Consider the following 17,596-nt stretch of genomic DNA (forward strand, 5'->3'; position numbering starts at 1 on the left):
TATTTACAGATTGTGCATAGGTGTAGGTGCATATTTACAAATGAGTGAAGGGGTGGGGGAGTGAGAGTTCAAGGTAATGGCAGATGAGATGTCCGTGCAGACACCACATAGGGTGTTGTCTGCCTAGTGCAGCAGGCCTGTGCCAAGTGGGACCGGATAGTTGGCAGGGTGGATGGCAGGCTCAGGTACTCAAAAGAGTCATTGTCGGCTCCTCTTGGAGCGTGTGGCAGGAGCTCGGACACTGCTCTCGCCCACTTCCTGCCTCGGACTGCCCCTCCGTCTTTGTGTCGGGACGGAGTCAGCTGGGGGCGCTGGCTGATCAGGTGGCACATCCGCCGCCAGGGGGCGCAGGTGGCGGTGGCGGTGTTGTTGGCGGTGCCGTTGTATGAGGGGGGGTGTGGTGGGTGGTGTTGGCGGATGTCCTCGTGCTAAAAATGTCCCCGAGTTGGCCTAGCCGCCTCTCGATGGCCCCCAACATTGCTGTGTTGTCCACAAAGTCCTGGTGGGCCCGGTCTGCATGTGCCTGGCTACGTGCATAGCCCGCCTCCACCCGGACTAGTGCTTCAAGACACTGTTGCACGGCATTGGGTGTAGTGTCATCATGCCTTATTTACGCTGTGCTCCTGCCTGCAGGATCTGCCCTTGCATTAGTGGTTTGCCTCACTCTCTCCCTGCGTGGCTGGGATGGCGCTGCCCCAGCGTTGGCCGGTGGGTTGGGCAGGGTGGCAGGGGCAGAAGTGGTGGTAGTAGTGGTGGTGGAGGTGGTGCTGGAGGTAGCTGTGCAGGTCACAGTAGTCGGTGTTGTGGTGATGCCAGAGCCCGTAGTTGTTGTTGGTGCAGGTGTGACCTGCGAGCCAGAGGTCCCTGGCTGGTTGCTTGATCCGGCACCATCCTCTGCCCCGGAGGTGGCTGGACAATCGTCCCCTGAAAGTTCAGAGTGTGGGGATGCGGGAGGCCTGGTGTTAATTGCAGCTGTCAGATTAGGATCCCCTGCAAAACAGAAATGTGAGGATGAGTCATGTTGCCTAAACGTGTACATTTATTTCTATTTGACATTCAGTCTGCAATGGCACACACCCCACCCACCACCACCACCCTCTCTATCGACATGGGGGCCTGTGGGGAGTAGGACTAGTGACCCCTCACACACCCCACCCACCACCACCACCCTCTCTATGGACATGGGGGCCTGTTTGGAGTTGTAGTTCCGTCCCCTCACACACCCCACCCACCACCACCACCCTTTCTATGGACATGGGGGCCTGTTGGGAGTAGGACTAGTGACCCCTCACACACCCCACCCACCACCACCACCCTCTCTATGGACATGGGGGCCTGTTGGGAGTTGTAGTTCCGTCCCCTCACACACCCCACCCACCACCACCACCCTCTCTATGGACATGGGGGCCTGTTGGGAGTTATAGTTCTGTCCCCTCACACACCCCACCCACCACCACCACCCTCTCTATGGACATGGGGGCCTGTTGGGAGTTGTAGTTCCGTCCCCTCACACACCCCACCCACCACCACCACCCTCTCTATGGACATGGGGGCCTGTTGGGAGTAGGACTAGTGACCCCTCACACACCCCACCCACCACCACCACCCTCTCTATGGACATGGGGGCCTGTTGGGAGTTGTAGTTCCGTCCCCTCACACACCCCACACACCACCACCACCCTCTCTATGGACATGGGGGCCTGTTGGGAGTAGGACTAGTGACCCCTCACACACCCCACCCACCACCACCACCCTCTCTATGGACATGGGGGCCTGTTGGGAGTTGTAGTTCCGTCCCCTCACACACCCCACCCACCACCACCACCCTCTCTATGGACATGGGGGCCTGTTGGGAGTTGTAGTTCCGTCCCCTCACACACCCCACCCACCACCACCACCCTCTCTATGGACATGGGGGCCTGTTGGGAGTTGTAGTTTCGTCCCCTCACACACCCCACCCACCACCACCACCCTCTCTATGGACATGGGGGCCTGTTTGGAGTTGTAGTTCCGTCCCCTCACACACCCCACCCCCCTCTCTATGGACATGGGGGCCTGTTGGGAGTTGTAGTTCCGTCCCCTCACACACCCCACCCACCACCACCACCCTCTCTATGGACATGGGGGCCTGTTGGGAGTTGTATTTCCGTCCCCTCACACACCCCACCCACCACCACCACCCTCTCTATGGACATGAGGGCCTGTTGGGAGTTGTAGTTCCGTCCCCTCACACACCCCACCCACCACCACCACCCTCTCTATGGACATGGGGGCCTGTTTGGAGTTGTAGTTCCGTCCCCTCACACACCCCACCCACCACCACCACCCTCTCTATGGACATGGGGACCTGTTGGGAGTTGTAGTTCCGTCCCCTCACACACCCCACCCACCACCACCACCCTCTCTATGGACATGGGGGCCTGTTGGGAGTTGTAGTTCCGTCCCCTCACACACCCCACCCACCACCACCACCCTCTCTATGGACATGGGGGCCTGTTGGGAGTTGTAGTTCCGTCCCCTCACACACCCCACCCACCACCACCACCACCCTCTCTATGGACATGGGGGCCTGTAGGAGTGGTTTAGAGGTTGGTGAGTATGTGGACTGCATGCAAGGCTGGGGTATGTGAGATGTGTCTTCAGAGTTGTGTGAGGCACACCGTGTTGTTGTGTTTGTGGTGCTTGGTTGGTACTTACCGGCCTCTTCTCCATCATCAAGTCCATCGAGGGTCTCAGGGTGCAGGATGGTCAGCACCTTCTCCTCCCACTCGGTGTACGGTAGGGGCTCCGGGGGGGTTCCACCGCCTGTGTGGTTGGCCCGGAGGAAGTTCCTGGCTCTGATGGACTTCACCCGGGTCTTGAGGTCGTGCCACCGCCTCTGGATTTCATGCTTGGTCCTCGGGACGGTCCCGGAGGCATTTACCCTGGTGACGATCCGGTCCCACAGGCTGTTCTTCCGAGCTATGCTCGTCTGCTGCACTAGGGATCCAAAGATGTGGGGTTCAACACGAATGATCTCATCGACCATTACCCTAAGCTCGGTGTCAGTGAATTTCGGATTCTTCTTGGGTGCCATGGTGCTCTGGGTGTGTGTTTGTGTGGATTTCGGAGGTGCTGGTGTGTGGTGTTTGGGTATGGTGTGGTGGGTGTTTGTGTGCAGGGTGTGTTTGGGTGTGGGTTATGTGTATGAATTAAATTGTTTGCTGTTGGCCAAGTGTTGTCTCCTGCTAGCAGCTATGCTGTGATGCAGAGGATTTCTGGAGTGGGTGGGAGTTAATTTATAGTCTGTGTGTTGGCCCTGTGTGAATGTTGATTGGCAGTCAGGTGATAGGTGGGTGTGTTGTCAGGTGTGGTTTATGCAGTTCTTGGGGGTGGGTCATTGTGTCTTGTGTTTGGTTTAGATGTGTCAGGTGGGTGGTCGTCCATTTTCCTGTGTTTGGTGATGAATTCTGTCGGTATGTATGCCATTGGTTTAAATGTAGGGATGTTGGACTTCCGCTGTGGTGCACCGTTTCTCCTAGCATTGCTACCGCCGCGGACGTGGATCGCGGTGGCTACCGGGGTACTTGCGGAGTTATCCTAATTGCTGACACGGACAGTACGCAGGTATCGCGGGGGAGGTTGTTGTTCTCCTGATCATGTGCGTACGCGGCGGTCGGTGTTTTGTAGGTTCCGTCCGCATGCCGCGGCCTCAGGTGTACTTCGACCGCCGCGGACGGAGATTGTTGTGCTCCGTCCGCCGCGGTCGGCGTTTCGGTCACATTTGATCCTAATCGCTATTGCGGTTTTTCCGTGGGCAGGTCCGGAGTATCTTGCCACCTTCCTCGGTGGACGGAACACGTTTCCGTCCGCGATCCTAATCGACCCCCATGTTTTGATCAGCTGCTCTAACTAGATTATTAAAAGACACTGATTTGCAGTCTGGTAAAGTCAAATATATAAATCTTTCGGTATCTACTGTTGTACTACTTGAAAAGGAACAATTATCGCAGACATGTTGCCATTAATATTTTCAACATCTATACCTTCCTCTTGCAATACAACAAGCATGTACATTAGAAATTCCTGACAATCTTGCTGAATATCCTGAGAAAATTGAGTTATTCCAGAACATATGTCTAAATCATTTCGAATATCAGAAACACTTTCTATATTTGTTCTATCACTGCTACATTTCTCAAACACAGTATTCAACAAACAACAATTGATCCCGATGTTCAACAATCTGTTCTTGCAAACTTTGGAGAAAAAAAACAACATTAACCACTACATTAGCATAGCAGTTGACACCAGAACTGTTCTCAAACTGAAATCTAACAATATCTTCAACAGAATCCTCTTTGTTTCTGCTTACAATTACTGGTTCATCTAGTTTTCTTTTTTTTGCTACAGCCTTGCTACAATTTTTCTCATTTCTTCTTTTTCGGCCTACTACATGCTTTTCGAATAGAGGATATTGAGGTAAATTTGGAGCATACTCTCTTCTTAACCTATTATATTCCTTTACACAATTTAGATCTGCACTAATCTTTGTCTCCTCAAAATCAATCAAGTACAATCCAGATAAAGTTCTGATTTGAGATAAAGCAACATATGCCATACCCTCCTTGAAGACAGAACTTCCAATATTCACCAAAGCACTATCTACACTTAAACCTTGAGATTTATGAATAGTCACTGCATATGCCAAAGAAACAGGAAACTGTTTTCTGCGGACATATAAATCTTTCACAAGCAAAAATTGGGCAGAACAACAATTGATTTGTTGTAGTTCTTCAATACCATCAAATTTAATTTTAATAAAATCAATTCCATCTCTATTTCGGTAATTCACAAAATCAACAACATGACCCATTGCTCCATTTACTAAACCTCTTTCCACATTTAAATTCCGTCGTAAAATTATACGACAATTTAAACATACATATAGAGTCTTTTCAAAACCAGCAGTTTTAGAAATTGTCTTCTCTAAAGAATCCAACTTTGATTTCAACTTTTCTGATAAAACAATAGTAACTCCTTTGTGCTCTATTTTATCAATAGCTTCCAGTTTCACAATCTCTTGATGTTCTAACTCTAACATTTTGTTGTTGAAGACTGAACATTCTCGAAGAGTTGGCATCAAGCATATTACAATTTGGTTTTCAGCAACTTTCTGATAAATAATCTCTGGGAGAATATTTTCCTTTTGAAACAAATTTGAAATTAATCGTGAATGTAAAGCTTCTTTGCCATGTTCAGTTACTTTTCCAATTCTTACATCTTGTAGAATATTTTTATAATCTTCATCCTTTGCCTGTCGCATATTTTGAAGCAGTTCTGCATATTTAAAATATAACCAGATATTCACATTTCCAATGCTTCCTAGGCACTTTCTTGTATCTTCATGCGTAAGCATCTTAAACACTGGTTGTCCTTTCACTGGAGTTAGCTGCAGTAGATCTCCAAAGACAATGATGTGTTTGCCTCCAAATAACACATCATACTCTGTTTTAAGAATTTGTTGCATTCTTAAATGCACAAAAGCAAGAATCACATTTGAAACCATGCTTACCTCATCAATGATAAGAAGTTTCATTTTCTTCAGGACTCTACCAACTTCACAACAAGCTTCTACAGATATCTTGTGGTATTGTAATTTATTATCATGCTCTACTGGCAGCATCAATAAAAGATGTAAAGTAATCCCTTTAATGTTATGCGCTGCCAACCCAGTTGGAGCAGTAACAACACAAGACAGTGAGGACTCTGTTCTTTTCTGCAGATAACTTGCAATTGATTTAATTAGAAAACTTTTCCCAGTTCCGGCTTCTCCACTCACATACAGTCGGACAGGTTCAAATGACATACATGAGCACTCTTTTTTGTCATGACGTAAACCATGCTCAATCTGTTCTGTGACTTCATCATATTTTTTTTCTGTTCCACGTTTAGTTGATTTTCCAAATCTTCTAAATTAACTACATCCTCCTGAGCTTGTTCCATGGCTCTTTCCACTTCTTCCATGGCAGTAGCAGCTTCATTTTGGATAATTGGTCCTCCTAGTGGATCCTGACTCAACGAAGCAGAACTCTGACTGTCTTGAGAACTGTCTCTAGCAATCTCTGCTGCAATGATAGCTTCTTGTTGTATTTCATCGTTCAACATTTGCAGATAATTTGAAAAAACAGGACATTCTATGGTATCCTTGGTTGCATTGAAAGAATGTTCAAAACTGAGAAAATCTCCAAGTAGTTCCTCTTCTGAACGCCATGGCTTAAACAGTTGCAAAAGAGCTCAATAGTAAAATTCCCTCTATCAGGAGATTTGCAACTCAATTTATGATGATTAATCAAATGTCCTTTTCTTTGTTTCACCAGACATCCTTCACATCCAGTTAAAGCATATACTCCTTTATTGATATCTTCTGTCATATTCCTCTTAAAAGTATAGCTTTGCAGTACTTCATAGAGACAAAAGTTCTCAAGATGACTACTTCTATTTGGATAATATGTATCCAACATGTTTGTCTTCAAAATATATGTACTATTTGGTTGAAACTCCGCCAAATATTCAATTTCTTGTGCAGACTTCAAAACTCGGTTTTGTGTTGCAGCAAGACCTAGACTTACCCAAATGATGGATCTCGATTTGGCGTACAGACTTGCTGATGATAACCAATCTGAACATTCATATGCTCCAATTTCTCAATGCGACAACATCTTCAGACTGTAACTGTATAATTTCTTACTTAGGCTCCTTTCATGCGAAATATCCTCCCACATTTCCTTCAGTTCCGTCTTTTCTGATTTTGTGATGTAAGACGTCACTTATCGAGCCACAGCAATAGAGTTGTCAGCAACATATCGAATATCCATGTTAGCATTCCACATGGACAAAATGACTGGGTTGTAGTCATTTATGTATTTGGACTCTTCATTTCTTTTCAAGTTGTACGTATTTTTTGTGATTTTCTTGTCACAGTATGTCACAGTGAAGACATAAAATTGTTCACTCTTCCTTTACTTATTACTGGTCGTGGAAATCCAAAACAACATTTTGTGCAGAACTTCTCCTTGGATTTGAACTTTCGACGACAGTACTTTCCACAGCGATGGGTTTGAAAGCGTAAGACTTGATGTCGTTAATTATCTTCTTCTGTACTTTTCGGAACAACACATGTGGAATATTGTTCAATGAAACTCACTACTGTGTCATCCGAATCTGTTCCAAATTTGGGAGCATCTTTGATCCATAACAGCATATGTATGTGAGGAGCACCTCTTGCTTGATACTCCTTTCTCCAAAAGAAATCCAAATCCTCTCCAAGTGGAGGATTTTTTTTGTTTGTGATGAAAGACATCATAGCTTCAAATCGATGATTAAAATACCTACAAACATTAACTGGATCCAAAGAGCACAGTTCTCCAGGTGTCTTGAATTCTATATTTTCTATGTTTCCATTTGCCTCTCGAAGAAATTCAAGTAAGTCTTCCCAGGCATACTCAGCACAGCTTAGAGTGAGGAACCATGTAGGAGTTCCTAAGTTTCTTAGCATACATTTCAATTCCCCATGACGACGGTACCAATACTCATTCGTACCCCGCTGACATGCCATGAGATTGATTAGGTGAGATTCCAAACTACTGTCTTCCTCTTGGACTTTATCCATAAAGTCCCTTGCCGAAACATTTTGAAGATGTACTCCAGATTTCAGTATATGGTTCAAAGCATAAGATAGTCCAGAGAAGTCACTCTCAAACAGAAGACAAAACAAATATGGAATGCATTGACGACATCTTGCATCTTCCGCATATAATCTTAAAGTCCGGTATTCCGACGCAGGAATTCGAACAGGTCGGTCATCATATCTTCCACCTTGACCTGTTGGAAACAATTGAGGAAAACAACGAGCTTCCAAGCTTTCTTCCCATACACCTATGGGGCTTCCTTTGGCTTCTTTCATTTGGAACAATTCAATAGCATTCCCCATTACTTCTTTGGAATGCAAAGGATGAACACTATAATGCTCATAAATTTGTTCACTTCTAGACACATCTACTTTTTCAATCTGTCCAGCTGATGAATCACTGTCCTCTTCTACAGCTGTTTCCTCTTCTCCTACATATACATTTTTGTAGTACTGATTGTTTTTTACTAAATACAACGTTGCCCTTTTGACTTTCCTAACATCCACTAATTCTTGCCAGATTTTCTTACTCTTTGTAGGAACGCCATTAACTAGAATAAATAGAGGTTCCTCTTCCACTTTTTCTACGCCAATGGTTTCAATATTTTTCTTTAAATCTAAAGGCAAATAAACAACTCTTCCCTTTAATCCTCTCTGTAAATCTGAAGGAGGCAATTTCCCTGTCCTAGGCTCCAAGCGAACAATAGCCTGAAAAGGATGCACACATTGAATCAGAATACACCCATAGGTATTTAAACCCATCAATTCAGACGGAATCTTTACCAATTCAAGATTATTATGAACAGCTCTAGCAGGCATTCTGTTTTAATTTAGTTTATTATAACAATATTTACAAATACAAATATCAGAACCCAAATCAAAACAATTCTCAACCAACAAATAAGTTGCAAAATCCTTCCATTCATTATTATTTTCCATTTCACTTTTAACATATTTTTTATTTTATTTTATTTATTTACAGGCTTGTATAGCGCTGGCGTCGACTCCCATAGGAGTATCTCCGCGCTTTTGACATCTGCCACATTGAGTTCAGGAGAACGTAGCTGTCTAGAAACTGAAAAGGAGTGTTTTTAACATTTTCCTGAAAGGAAGGTATTCCGTACAAAGCCTCAGGGTGTTAGGAAGACTGTTCCAGAGGGACGGGCCCGCTATTGAAAGGGCTTTGCTACCCTGTCTTGCCTTCTTGGCTCTAGGTACTTCTAGAAGGCCTTGTTTGCTCAAACGAAGGGAGCGGGAGGGTTTGTAGGGGATAAATTTGGTTGCCAGATATGCAGGTCCCATACTATTAAGACTTTTATGTATGGTACAGCATACCTTAAATTTGGCCCTCTGTCTAACAGGTAGCCAATGGAGTTTTTTCAGTAGGGGCTTTGAAGGTGAACGGGGGGGCGCATTCAAGACCAGACGGGCAGCCGTGTTCTGGACTACAATCAATCAATCAATCAATCATAGGCATTTATATCGCGCACTACTTACCCGGAGGGTCTCAAGGCGCTTGGGGGGGGTGGGGGTCCGCTACTGCTCGAACAGCCAGGTCTTGAGCTTCTTCCTGAAGGAGAGGTGGTCTTGGGTCAGGCGTAGGTCGGTCGGGAGGGAGTTCCAAGTCTTGGCGGCCAGGTGGGAGAAGGACCTTCCTCCTGTTGTCGCTCTGCGGATGCGGGGGACGGCGGCGAGGGCGTGACTGGTCGAGCGGAGGTGGCGTTCGGGAGCGTAGAAGTTGAGGCGGCTGTTGAGGTAGGTCGGGCCTTGGTTGTGTAGGGCTTTGTGTGCGTGGGTGAGGAGCCGGAAGGTGATTCTTTTGTTGATCGGGAGCCAGTGCAGGTCTCTCAGGTGTCTGGAGATGTGGCTTCGTCTGGGGACGTCGAGGATGAGTCTCGCCGAGGCGTTCTGGATCCGCTGGAGTCTCTTCTGGAGCTTGGCGGTGGTTCCGGCGTAGAGGGCGTTGCCGTAGTCCAGTCGGCTGGTGACGAGGGCCTGGGTGACCGTCTTCTTGGTCTCGGTGGGGATCCACCGGAATATCTTACGTAGCATACGCAGGATGTTGAAACAGGACGAGGAGACGGCGTTGACTTGTCTGGTCATGGAGAGGGAGGAGTCCAGGATGAAGCCCAGGTTGTGTGCGTGGTCTGTCGGTTTGGGTGCGTTGCCCGGGGCGGGGGGCCACCAGGAGTTGTCTCAGGCGGAGGGTGAGGAGCCCAGGATGAGGACTTCCATCTTGTCTGTGTTCAGTTTCAGGCGGCTGGTCGTCATCCACTCTGCCACGTCTTTCATCCCTTCGTGTAGGTTGGCTCTGGCGGTGGCGGGGTCATTGGTCAGGGAGAGGATCAGCTGGGTGTTATCGGCGTAGGAGATGATGTTCAGGTTATGTTGGCGTGCGATGGCTGCCAGGGGGCTCATGTAGACATTGAAGAGGGTGGGGCTGAGCGAGGATCCCTGAGGGACGCCGCAGATGACTTCCGTGGCTTCTGATCTGAATGGGGGCAGGCGGACTCTCTGTGTCCTTCCGGCGAGGAAGGAGATGATCCATTCCAGTGCTTTCTCCTCGATTCCGACGTTGCTGAGGCGCTGCACTAGGGTGCGGTGGCAGACAGTATTGAATGCCACGGAGAGGTCCAGGAGGATGAGGGCCGCTGTTTCTCCGTTGTCCAGCAGGGTTCGGATGTCGTCGGTGGCAGCGATGAGGGCGGTCTCGGTGCTGTGGTTGGCCCGGAAGCCTGACTGAGATGGGTCGAGGGATCCAGTCGTCTCAAGGAAGGTTGCCAGTTGCTTGTTGACGGTCTTCTCGATGTCTTTGGCTGGAAACGGGAGGAGCGAGATGGGGCGGTAGTTCTTGAGTTCGGTGGGGTCCGCCGTTGGTTTCTTTAGTAGAGCGCTGAGTTCGGCGTGCTTCCAGCTCTCAGGGAAGGTGGCGGTGTCGAAGGAGGTGTTGATAATGTCCCGCAGGTGGGGTGCGATGACAGCGTCGGCCTTGTTGAAGACGTGGTGAGGGCAGGGGTCGGTTGGAGATCCGGAGTGGATGGAGTTCATCGTGCAGATGGTGTCTTCGAGGTTGATCGGTGTCCAGGCGTTGAGGGTGGTGGTGGGGGGCGTTGGTGTGGTCGTGGGGAGCGTTGTTTGTGTGCTGAAGCTGTTGTGTATGTCAACGATCTTGTTGTGGAAGTAGGAGGTGAGGGAGTTGCAGAGGTCTTGCGATGGGGTGATGTCGTTGGTTCCGGCGTTGGGGTTGGAGAGCTCTCTCACGATGTTGAAGAGTTCCTTGCTGTTGTGTGCGTTGTTGTCCAGCCGGTCCTTGAATGCTGTTTTCTTGGTGGCGCGGATCAGTTGATGGTGCTTTCGGGTGGCGAGCTTGAGGTTGGTCATGTTGTCCGGTGTTGGGTCTCTTCTCCAGGCTTTCTCGAGGGCACGGCAGTACTTCTTGGAGCTGTTGAGTTCGTCGGTGAACCACGGGGCCTTCTTGCTTCCGGGTCTGCTGAGCGGGGTCCTCAGAGGGGCGAGTTCGTCCGCGCAGGTGTAGATCCATTTCGTGAGGTTGTCGGCGGCTTGGCTGGGGTTCGCTGAGCTGGCGAGAGGGTGCTGGCTCAGGGATGCGGCGAGTTGGTCGGCTGTGATCTTGTTCCAGCTTCTTCGTGCGGCCTGTTGCTGGTGGTGGTGGACCGTGGTTCTTCTGAAGGTGAAGTGGATGCAGCTGTGGTCCGTCCAGTGGAGTCCAGTGGCGTGGCTGAAGGCGACGTCTTTGCTGGACAAGAAGACGGCGTCGAGTGTGTGTCCGGCGAGGTGGGTGGGGGTGGTCACCAGCTGCTTGAGTTCGAGGGTGGCGAGGTTGTCAAGCAGGGTGGTGGTGTTGCAGTCATTGTTGTTCTCCAGGTGGAAGTACCTGTAGTCTTGTCATGACTCCCTCATTGGCAGATAACAGCAGGCCGTTACAATAGTCTAGACGACTCATGACTACAGCTTGTACCAGCGTCCTTCTACTGGCATCTGGCAGGAGGGGGAAGATTTTACGTAGCATGCCAATTATGTGGAAGCAGGATCCCACCACCTGGTTGGCATGTTGCTTGAGGGTAAGTTCCTGGTCCAATCGGACCCCCAGATTCTTAACAGTTGGTTTAGGCTCCGGTACTGGGCCAAGATCTTGTGGCCACCAGTCCGGAGTCCAGAGTCGTCTTACCTCACCAAACAACATGACTTCCGTATTTCCAACGTGGCATTGTAAAAAGTTGGAAGACATCCAGTGTGCCACTGCTTTCATCCCCAGGGAGAAAGAGTTCTTAACCTCGGGAGTCAAGGTTTTAAAAGGAAAGAGGAGTTGAGTATCGTCCGCATAGGATATTGGAACAAATCCATATGCTCTCAAGATGTTAGCCAGGGGTGCCACATATATGTTGAAAAGAGTTGGGCTCAGGCATGAGCCCTGTGGCACCCCCTTGGAGATCTCAACTTCCTCTGACCGGAAACTGCCCATGGTTACTTGCTGGGTCCGATTGGTTAGAAAACTTCTCAACCATGCAAGGGCTTCATTTTTCAGGCCGATGTTCTCTAGCCTGGCCATGAGGATGGAGTGAGATACGGTGTCAAATGCCGCAGACAGATCTAGTAGTACCAGGATAATGGAAAAACCCCTATCCTGGTACATGTGCAGATCGTCTGCGACTGACATTAGGGCGGTCTCCGTACTATGTTTGGGCCTGAAGTCGGATTGTGATAAGTGCAGCACTCCTGCAGATTCAATGTATCTCGACAGGTATCTATTTACGTGTTTTTCTGTAATTTTGCCCAGGAAGGGGAGTAAGGATATTGGTCTGAGATTGCTAAGCTCATACCAGGGAATGGTGGTATTTTTCCTGAGCGGTTTGGCCAATGCCTTTTGCCATCCACGTGGTACTTGCCCCGTGCTTAGTGAGAGATTTATTATTCTCTGGATGGTGGGTCCTAGATCTCTAGCTAGAGTGGGCATAATTTGTGCAGGGATAGTGTCCGTGGGGGAGCCACTCTTTATTTGGGACGTGAGTGCCAGTATTCCGTCAATCTGAATAGGGGGAAATGCAGAGAGGGAGTTCTGAGGAGAGAGTGGTCTATCAGAATTTGTCGTGGGTTCGTTTCCACGTCTACACGTAGTGTTGGAGAGTAGGATTTTATCGTATATGGCATCGATTTTTTGGGTAAAGAAGTGGGAAATGTCGTCACATAATTGTTGTGAGGCCACTTCCGGACTTTCACAGGCTGTGGGTTTAGTGAAGGTCAGTAGAATCTGGTATAGTGTCTTGGAGTTGTTACCGGCCGCCAAAAGCTGTGAAGCTATATGGTTTTTCCTTGCTGAGCGAATGTCTTTGTGGTATGCTCTCAGAGATTCTTTATAAGTTTGTTTATCGCTATCTAGACGTGAGGCCCTCCATTTCTTTTCTAGCTTACGTGTGCCTTGTTTGGATAGTCTAAGATTTTCCGAAAACCATATCTCCTGTTTAGGAGCGGGTTTAGGTTTGAAAGTTTTTAACGGAATGATCTCATCTATTGTATTGATCAGCATCTCTTCATATTCATGTAGGGCTTTATCAATATTCTCGCTTCCACTCAGTTTGGGCTTTCCGAGTGCTTTACAAAAATTTTCTTGGGTTAATCTGTGCCAAGGTCTTCTTTTACTGGGTAAGACCGGATGTTTTTGGCCATGTGAGGTAGGAGGGGGGGGTAAAAAATTCTAGAACATAGTGATCCGTCCATTCTACTTGGTAAGGGAGGGAGAATTCAATTTGTGGAGAGTTCGTAAAGATTAGGTCCAACGTGTGTCCTGCCTTATGGGTGGGCCGGTTGTTGACCTGCCTTAAGCCCAATGAGTTAAGATCAGTGATAAAAGTCTTTGTTTCAGAATTATTTTCTACCTCGCTGTGAATATTGAAGTCACCTAGGAGGAGGAAGTCTGAGTTGTCATATAAATGGGGTTCCAAAGCTTCCATCAGTGTTACAGATGTGTTAGTACATGGACCAGGGGGGGCGATATATTAACGCTCCCTTTCTGCTTTAATTAGGGGAAACTTGGAGATTAAAAATCATAAGTTCTAGTTCCGGGGTGCATATTTCGTCCAGTATTTTAACATTGATTCCCTCCTTATGTACTATCGATATCCCTCCTCCGATTTTCAAGGGGCGATCCACCCTGACGATCTTGTAGCCTATTGGGATTCCCAGTGTTATAACGGGAATAAGGTGGGGTTTAAGCCAAGTTTCCGTTAGGAAGCATAGGTCCGGTTTCTTACTAGAGATCAGATCCCATAATTCAACGGCATGCTTTGACAATGACCTGATGTTGCAAAGCAGGTTTTTATTGTTAAGGGTGTTTTTACTAGTAGTCTTATTCATGGTGGTGGTAGATTCATCAGGTATAGGCCTTATTTCCGGTAGGTAGCTTTGAGGGCAAGGTTTGGGGGTATGTGTCAGACTCGTGAGGGTTCCAAATTGAGTTTTACAGTGGCGACAGGTGAATGGACCCTCGATATTGTCCTCCATCCTGTTGGGACATTCCCTAGATGTGTGGTAAAATATATTCAATAGTGCCTCTGATGTGTACCTTAGTCTGGGGACTGGATGATTCGTCATGGCTACCGGCCCCCGGCCATGTCCTATCGCGGACGGGCGCAGACGGGCAGGTCTTTGGCTGGTCTTCGGCGCTGGCTACGGCGCCCCCACTGCGCGCTACCGCTGCGCGCTTGGGCCAACGAGGGCTATATAGCCCTGTCAAGTGGAGAGCTGGAGCGCTAACCGCTCACCTCCCTGGGCGTGTCCTGCTCTTGTCTGCCCCGCCCTCCGCTCAACGGTATAGGTTACCGAGTCGGACCGGGGCGGGCAGACTTGAATGATGAGCAAGACTCAGTAAGTTCCCCACGTATGTTTCAAATTCTTATATCAACTTAAAACATTTTATCAGGGTAGGTGCAAGGTATTTTAAAATTTGGTAATCAGTTCTAAAACAAACAATCAATTTTAAAAGTAGCGAGTGCGAGTGCGGGGTAATTCTAGTGATGATTCTATTATTACTCAATGACAGTCACTCTGCAGCAGCAGCAGCGTTACCGCTTCAGCAATGAGGTAGGCGCCAAGCGGGGTCAGGAGATGCTGCCACCGTCGTCCCTTACCGCAAGATTACACTGCCTCCTCGTTGCCTATATAGCCCTGTCAAGTGGAGAGCTGGCGCGCTAACCGCTCGCCTCCCTGGGCCTGTCCTGCTCTTGTCTGCCCTGCCCTCCGCTCAACGGTATAGGTTACCGAGTCGGACCGGGGCAGGCAGACTTGAATGATGAGCAAGACTCAGTAAGTTCCCCACGTATGTTTCAAATTCCTATATCAACTTAAAACATTTTACCGATATAAATCAACTAACCGAGTCTGATTCTTATAATGAGTTTGTCGACAACACACACAAGAAAAATTTGGCCTTTCACTTGAAATGATCTTAAACTTTGTAATTTCATGATCAAAATTTTGAGTACTTACAATCTGTACATTCTCTTCCACATTACTTTCTATTACTGTATCATTTACGGCAGTGTCCTCTTTTTCACCAAAGTAACAAAACTCTATTTCTTCACAAATCTTCTTCACATCTAATTCATATCCATGCAAAAGAGCACTGTTTAACTGTTTTAGCCTATGTGCTGGACTTTTTGCATAATACAACCTTCTCACTATTTTCCTCACTTTAGTTTGATGCACTCCTAACATCCTAAAATGGTGAAAAGTACTCTGACATACTTTTCTAGAAAGACAAGCCAATGAATGACCATGCAACCCTGTTTTTCCCCTCACTCTGCAAGGATCTAAGTCTTGTAACATCTTAAACTTTTGTTTTAGACTTTTCTTACTATATGTATGTAAGAAATTGAAAAACAAATTAATAGAATCCTGTCGCACACTACAACTACTACTACAATTCCAAGTATATCGGACCCTTAGCACATCTCCCTAAAACTTCATCAGCTAACACCTCATCTACATTTCTAGGCACAATTTTTTCTTTTTCAACTGGACAACCGTCCTTCACCTCATATGCTCGACCACTGGTGTCAACTGCATGCACCAAATCATTATCCTGAAAGTAACTCTCTTCATTAAAAAATGGCTCACTACTTGAACTATGCTTCCATTCTCCCGAAAAAACATCACAAAAAATAGTTCGATTGATTACTCTTTTCCACTTACATTTTTATTTCAAATCATTGATTGCCTTATCTAGTGTACGAACTCTATTGATTACTAAAATATACAGCTTTCTCTTCACTTCAAAAGCCTGATAAACAAACTTTTCTATTCTTTTCTTTTTCTTGTAAAAAGTTGTTTTTCTATTATATTTCTTAAGATTTTTTAATAAATTCAAAACTACTCTGTTACGAAACATTCGTCTACGAAGGTCACTAAATTGACTTCTCCTACGATTACCAGACACACTATGATCTCCTTGGACCATTATACCATTTTTTGTTGGCCTCTGCTTTTTCTTTCCAGTTACAACTTGTTTTTTTTCCGTAGAAACACTTTATTGACTTTTTCTGCTTTTTAACAATTTCCTTAAAAATTCCTTCGTTTGCTTACCTGGAGCATTTTTTCTTTTCTCTGAAGATTGTCCTTTGCATGAATCTTCTAATTGAGTCCTCTTGGTCGATAAAACTTTCTTATAAAGTCTGTTTTGGCGGTCTTTCGTAGGCATAATCTATTATGACTGTTGATATATACAATCTGTTGAAAAGAAAAATGTAACATATTATAGACCACTACTAACATAACACATAGCAAACACATTTAGTAAACATTATAAACACTAGTTCACATCTCTCTTTGTGTATCTCATATCACTCTTTGCCTGCACTATCTCCCTCTTTGCATGCCTTATCTCACTCTCTCCTTCCACCATCTCTCTGTTTGTATATGTGTGTCATCTCAATCTCTGCCTACACCATCTGTCTGTTTGTGTGTGTGTCATCTCACTCTCTGTGCCTAAAACGATTTAACAAGCAAAATGTTTTTTGATGAAATGACTGGCTTTAAGATTTTTGACAAGCATCACACTGAGTGTGTATGTGAATTAAGGAATTATATTTTCATCTTTTTCCTTAATGTTAGCTGTGTGTGCTTACAGTTTGTATCTTTTACCTTATACGGTAGACTTCTTTTTAAAGTGTTTCTCATGCTTGAATTCAATGGTGGTATAGAGATAGTGCTAATGGTTTCATTGGGCTTGTGTGGGCTGTGAGGGCTGTGTGGGCTGTGAGAGCTGTGTGGACTGTGAGAGCTGTGCGGTCTGTGAGAGCAGTGTGGGCTGTGAGAGCTGTGTGGACTGTGAGAGCTGTGTAGGCTGTGACAGCTGTATGGGCTGTGAGAGCTGTATGGGCTATGAGAGCTGTGAGAGCTATATGTGCTGTGAGAGCTGTGAGAGCTGTGTGGGCTGTGAGGGCTGTGTGAGCTGTGAGAGCTGTATTATCTGTGAGAGCAGTGTGGGCTATGGGCTGTGTGGGCTGTGAAAGCTGTGAGAACTGTGTGGGCTGTGAGAGTGTGGGCTGTGAGGGCTGTGAGGCCGGTGAGAGCTGTGTGGACTGTGAGCTGCGTAGGCTGTGAGAGCTGTGTGGGTTGCGAGAGCTGTATGGGCTGTGAGAGCTGTGGGAGCTGTGTGGGATGTGAGCTGTGTAGGCTGTGAGGGCTGTGTGGGCTGGGAGAGCTGTGTGGGTTCTGCGAGCTGTGTGTGCTGTGCAAGCTGTGTGGGCTGTGTGGGCTGTGTGAGCTGTGAGGGCTGTGTGGGCTGTGAGGGCTGTGTGGGCTGTGAAAGCTGCGTGGGCTGTGAGAGCTGTGTGGGCTGTGAGAGCTGTGTAGGCTGAGAGCTCTGTGGGCTGTGAGGAGCTCTGTGGGCTGTGAGAGCTGTGTGGGCTG

The sequence above is a fragment of the Lissotriton vulgaris genome, chromosome 4_1 (assembly GCF_964263255.1).
Source record: "Lissotriton vulgaris chromosome 4_1, aLisVul1.2, whole genome shotgun sequence".
NCBI classification, from domain to species: domain Eukaryota; kingdom Metazoa; phylum Chordata; class Amphibia; order Caudata; family Salamandridae; genus Lissotriton; species Lissotriton vulgaris.